The sequence below is a fragment of the Saccostrea echinata genome, unplaced genomic scaffold, assembly GCF_033153115.1.
Source record: "Saccostrea echinata isolate AGI-Se365-2 ecotype Australia unplaced genomic scaffold, CSIRO_AGI_Sech_v1 ptg000064l, whole genome shotgun sequence".
Classification (NCBI taxonomy): Eukaryota; Metazoa; Mollusca; class Bivalvia; order Ostreida; family Ostreidae; genus Saccostrea; species Saccostrea echinata.
This window is the reverse complement of record NW_026889813.1, coordinates 6304552-6311460: the sequence shown is the minus strand read 5'-3', so window position 1 is coordinate 6311460 and position 6909 is coordinate 6304552.

Here is a 6909-nt window from a genome sequence, read left to right as displayed (position 1 = left end):
ACTGATAACAAAAAGCCAATGCTTTCATTTTTTTGATAATTCCTTACAGAACATGAGATAGAAGCGATGGGTAAGGAGACCTTTGAAAATTTTGCCACCTGCAATGAAATAATTTGTCTTTTCAGAAATACAAAAAGAAAAACCAAATCGTTATATACAAAATTAATATGGAATATTTCCATCCAAATATTTTTTTTCAAAAAAATCAAAAATAATCCCCAAAATTCGGAAAAAAAAAATATATTCACATTTTATATTAACGAAAAATCTTAATTATGACCTTTGAACCTTCAGTATTTCTACAGTTTTCGTATTTTCCCTCCAGTCTTTATGGGTAGACATATCTATACACTAGTATCAGGATATCAATTTAATGTGAAATAAATTTCCATTAATATTTGAGCTGTGAAATTTCATAATCAATACATATGATAAACATAGCCAAAATTTTGTCCAATTTTTTTTTTTCTTATTGGTTAATTAAGAGCGGCAAAATGTGTTCACATTTAAATGAAGAATAAAAAGTCCAGTTAGCAGTACTGAATTTTTTCATATCTTTCCTAAAAGTAGAAAAGTTTGTAGGACACAACACCTGATTAACTTTTTTGCATAAAAATGTGAGAACAGAAACAAAATATTAACCGAGTTAACATAAAAAAAATCCTTGAAAACTCACCTTATCTATTTTGTATCCAACAAGTTTGTTGTTTTTTTTTTACTAGTCTACGAAATAATCTAGTCAGACGTTTTTCATTGTTTTTGTATTAAAACCAAGAAATTTATAATTCTGTTTTTGATAAAACTATTTTTCAATTAAAGAAAGCAATTTAGTAATTAATATTCTGAGATTTCTTCTCATCAAATTCAGAAGATGGGAAACAGATTAAGAGTAAAAGCATAGATACGTTTTCGTTTTTAGAATAAGAATAAAAAATTGATGAATCCAAAGGACCAACGAAAGATACTTTCTTTTCCTTTGTGTATGTGTGTTTAAATGAACTTTTAAAACTTTTCTTACATAATAATGTTTAAATTTCTGCCACGCTCATTCTATGAATAACAAATAATAATTTATAAATCATAATAAGATCCTTGAATCCCGTAAAATGCTCTTTTTAAAATGATTGCCCAGAAACGTTTTTAAGCAAGACACAATACTCATTTTTAAGCTATATTGATTCTTCTGAACGATTTAGCATCAACAAGTAGATATTACAGCAATAAAGAATTCCGAAAGCATACATTTAAAGAAAAAGTAATTTTACCCATATATAATTTTTTAAATTATTTATGATGATCAAAGATTGTTTGTATTTCAATTTCGTTGTAAAAATTCATTTAAATTGCTTTTACAAAGCTCATAATTTTTCTATCGTGGTTGTAAGTAAGGATAATAATATCTACATGTATTACTTTGTAATGCACAATTTGTATTTTTAAAATAAGTATTTTTTTTTCTTAAAATCGCTCTTTTTCCATTATTTTTTATCCTACAGAATTCTTAGAACTTCAAAGTTATTTTTAGAAATGCTAACAAATCGGCATCACAATACAATACAAATTTAGTTAAAGATTTATTCATAAGAATGGTTGACAACACATTCAGTATCACGTTTGATAACAATGAAAAACCGGTCTGGTTAATTTAATCGCTTGAACTTCTGAAAGAAAGGTCTTTAAAAAAAAGACTTACTTGTCAATCAATTGATATGATTTTTCTGAAATCTTAATTTAAAAATCTTATTATATTTTTCTATGAGATTTCAATAGGAATTCTCTTAATGCATTTTAAAAATGCGAAGAGATTGCACATGTCAAACTAATATACACCGTAAATATACATTTATTCTTTAAAATTCATGCATTTCAAGATGTTCAAGATATTTCATTTTATTTTTTTAAACTCATTTAAAATGATTTTTTTCTGAAAGGATTGTTAATTAAGTCTTTTCATACTTTTCGAAAAATGTTTCTTGGAAGCAAATACTTGCTTTTGATTCAAAAACTGAAACAGATTAATAAAAGCTCTTTTGAAAAGGATCAGATGAAAATTTTTGGAAAAAAAATTCCATTCAAAATCGTAAGTCATGCTTAATTTCTGCAACTTAAAATAAACTGTATACATGTATATCTCTCAAGTAAATGTTTCTCACAAGCTGATGGTCATTGTTGAAAACAAAATCTATAATATATTAAGTCCTTATTCATTGTGAAATAAGTAATAAGTATCTGAGTACCTTTTTTATATGTACAATTAATCTTACTAATTAACTAAAATAGGACAATAATCTTTTTAATTATAATGATTATACAGGTATATACTATAATATTCTTTACCATACATTTTAGTAATCGAAGTAATCATGTTCTTATTTGTTTCACATAATAGGCAGTTCATACAAGTATATGTAATATAACTTGAACTTGAACTTGAACTTTATTCTCATAACTGACAAAACAGTGAAGAGAAGATATGTACAGTATAATAAACAGAAAATATTACATGCCTGAAGAAGGGGTAACAGAGTATGTCAACCAAGAGAGCCAACTCTCTCAATTATAATATCTAACAATTTACAAATTTTGCTAAGTTGATTAGTATTGGTTACATTAAAAAGCATTTCAAATTTCAAAACATTTGGATTCAAATGAAAATACTTTGACAAATACATAACTCTTGAGTTCTTTATAGACACATCAGTACATTTAAATAAATAATGAAATTCATCCCCAATTTCGTTGCTGTTACATAATTTACAAATTCTATTTTCTCTAGGGATGTTAAACCATCTACCAGTCTCAATTGGTAATTTTGTATTCCCAGTTCTAAATAAACAATATTTCTTGGATTGTTTAGGAGGCAAATTCAACAAATAGTCTTCAAAGATTAATGATTTTTTAAAAATTCTATAGTTCAGATATATGATTGATTGGAAGTGAATAAATGCAGTGAAAAACAATGTACATCTGGTAACAGACAGATGATACAATCAAAAACATGGATGCCTGGATTGGTATATATTTTTGGACAAATTTTGCTTGTAAATGATGCAAATTTCTAGAATATTAAAAAATTGTAAACTTTCTTTGATGTTCAAAGTTCTACCTTTCTGCAAGCACCCTTATAAATCTATACAATATTTTTATCATTATATAGGACATTTTTGTGAAATTTTGAATGAAAAAATCAAAATCTAAACCTATTCATTTTATTTATATAACAACTTAAGTTGTTATTTTCATGGTTTTTGAAAAAAGTTTGTATCATCTGTTCTTAATTATGCAAAAAATTCCTGTGCCTGTTTTATGCTTCAAACATTTGACATATTAGTGAAAGCAATATGCCACATATGTATTACAACATTGCAACTTTCTTAATTATGTACAATATTTCCTGTGCTAATAATTAAAGTTTATCTGAACAATGTTTGCATATTGAAACATTCTGCGGATGACATATTACATAAACTATTGCAGTTATATGTTTGTCCATGGATACATCTAGGCTTATGATCTACACATATACGTACAGTGTACATTTTTTTGATAAACAAAATTTGTTGAGGTTTTTTTTTTATCCCATTGTAAACAAAACAGAGAAGTAACATTGCCTGTGTTTCTTTTCTTGAGAAAATAAATTCTAATTGTAGATATGGGAACATCTATCAAATAATTATGTTTAATTACTTCATAAGGAATACACAGTAATATTTAACAAAAGATTGCTTATGCTTTAAGGATATTTTCCAAAACCCTATAAATATATAAAATTAAGAACATTTTTAAAAGTGTTGATTATAATTTTGAAATTGTATTTTCTTCTCTTAGAGAGAGCTTTCCTTTGTAATCATCTATTTTGATATGCTTTGAAACTTCGAGCTTTGATTTTGTAGTATCAATTTCTAAAACTAATAACATACTACATGTACCATTCTATTTAAGAATTGAGTGCGATCATATTCTTACTCTCTGAATTTGACAGAATTAAAAAAAATGACAATTAACATTTCATTTACAAATTGCTGGGAAAAGCAGCTTAAAATATCAAGTTTCTTAGATATTAAGTTAAAAACAGAGAAACTACAATATACATGTATGCTCTCCTCTGTGGGTATATAGGGTATACGAATGTCAAAAAGTCAAGCAAAACACCAATTAAATTCAAGAGACTGTAGATAAAATCATTAAACTTCAATGCTGATTTTCATCCCACTGTCTAGCAGAGATAAATCTTCGTACCCATCGCCTTGATCATTCCTTTGTGGGAGATAATACTATCAAAAAACATAAATCCTCAACACAAGGTCATTAGTCCGTGTCATGGCGTGTGAACCTACCATAATTCTATAAATATCAACCATCCTCTTAAGAAAAACTTATGTAAATCTAGTAAGTTTACAGAAATGACACTCATAAAATGGCAAAAATAGTCTATGTTGAAACTCGATCTTCTAACAAGTATTATTGCAAGGGTAAAATAGTCCACTATTGTTTTGATGTCCTTGGTAGGATTGGTTTACTTCTGCCTGGGTGGGTGACGAAGTAGAGAAATATGCCACCAGAGACCAGGAAAGCATAAACACAAGTTCACTGACCATATAACTCAATCTACTACTCTGGCACCCTGTGACATGGGCCTGGTCTCGCTTGTCATAATATGTCTTTGTTCTAGACTACAGTACCATAATATCAGGGACACTCCAACCTTGTTTATTGAATTGATAAATGGAAAGTAGAATGGTTTTAACATGTCAACATTGATTGCTATTTAACCACTATATAGTGTTGAACCATATGCTCTACCCCCAATTAGTGGTTTTATGGGTATACATTAAAATTCTTGGATTCTTTTGTTAAAAATACTTTATTAATAAACAATTTTTCATGACCGATAAACAGGTTGCTGAGTTAATTACACCCGATAAATATGCAAAAAAAAAAAAAAAAAAAAAAAAAAAAAAAAAAAAAAAAAATCAAAACCTTAAAATCTAATCTCTTTTCTGCAAACAACACCATTTAAAAAAAAAACGATATTTCATGTAGAACACACTTAAAATCTTTACAAGTGTAAACCTGAAATTATCTTTTTTACATTCTAATCGACAATTTAAAAAAAAAAATACGAATTCCAAGATAATAAAACAAGAAAATGAATAAATCGCACTCCCACAGGCAATAAATTGAGAAACAGTATAAGTTTCAAAATGTTTTGGCTTGCATGAAGAAACTCTGGATACAAGTGAATTTTAATGAATTTTTTAAACATTTTAAATAGTATATTCTACAAGACCTAAATTTCTTGTAAAACAAAACTTGCTTACTCTTTCACAAAGTATATAATTATGTTAAAAACTAAGGGATGTCTGCAAAACGCTTACTCAGTCAGCAATATATATATATATATATATATATATATATATATATATATATATATATATATATATATATATATATATATATATATATATATAATATCAAGGAAAGTCTGCACTAAACCATCTTGCAAACGACAATGTTCGAAAAAGGTTACAATGTGTTTGGAATAAAGGCCAGGAAAGCATGAGTTGAAATATTAAGGAATGACTGCATTATACAAAGTCCATCTTACAAACGACAATGTAAAAAGTTACAATATGTTTTAAATAAAGGCCAACAAAGTATAAGTTGAAAAATGTACAAAACTAAATCCATCTTACAAACGACAATGTAGAAAAAAGTTACAATATGTTTTAAATTAGGGCCAACAATGTATTAGTTGATAAATCAAGGAATGTTTGCACAAAACCAAATCCATTTTACAAACGAGAATGTAAAAATAGTCAGAATGTGTTTCAAATAAAGGCCAGCAAAGTATATGTTGAAAAATTAAAGAATGTCTGAACTAAACCAAATCCATCCTAAAAAGACAATGTAAAAATATTGCAATATATTTGGAATAAAGACCAGGAAAGATTATGTTTAAAAATAAAGAATATGATTGCTAAGCTTACTCTACCTTACACACGACAATATAAGAGTGTGGAAATCTGTTTTAAATAAAGGTCAGCAAAGTATATGTTGACAAAATTTAGGTATGTCTGTTCTTTCCTAACTCTATTTTATAAATGACAATGTAAAGATGTCGTAATGTGTTTCAAATAAATGCAAACGAAGCATTTGTTGCAAAAAGTACGGAAAGTATGCACTTATAACCAAATCATCTTACAAACAATAATGTAAAAGAATTGAAATGTATTTGAACAAAGACCAGCATTGAAAATGTTGAAAAATTAAGGAATGTCTGCATAAAACAACTCGATCTAACAAACAACAATATAAAAATGTTACAATGTTTTTGTTACAAAGGGCGGCAAAGTACATTTATATGTTGAAAAAATTATGTAATGTCTGCATTAAGCTAGTTTTATCTGCAAGCAATGTGCACGATGAAAATAAAGGTATGTCTCTATCTTACAAATGATTGTGTATGTATGAAATAAAGACCAGAAGTCCAGGTGTGGCCTCCAAGACCATTTAAAAAAAACGTACACTTACCGTTTTCTAAAAAAGGAAATCAGGAAATGGAAAAAAACATCAGACCCTCTCGAAGAATTGTGAAAACAATTCCTTATGATTAAAAAGGAAAGAAGATTTAAATTTATTGCAGCGTTCGAATCTTTCCCTATGGTGGCATATTTCTGCCCCTTATGTGCAAGTTATTTTTCTATCAAATATGTCGACATGCAAGATAAATATGTTGACATGCAAGATAGTTATGTCAACATGCAACATAACTATGTTGACATGCAAGAAAATTGTAATCAAATAAAAATTATAAAAAATCTTCAAAAATCTCAAATATTGCCCATATGTGACATCCAACATGCTAGATGCTACTTATTAATGTCAACATGCATTTTATTTATGTTA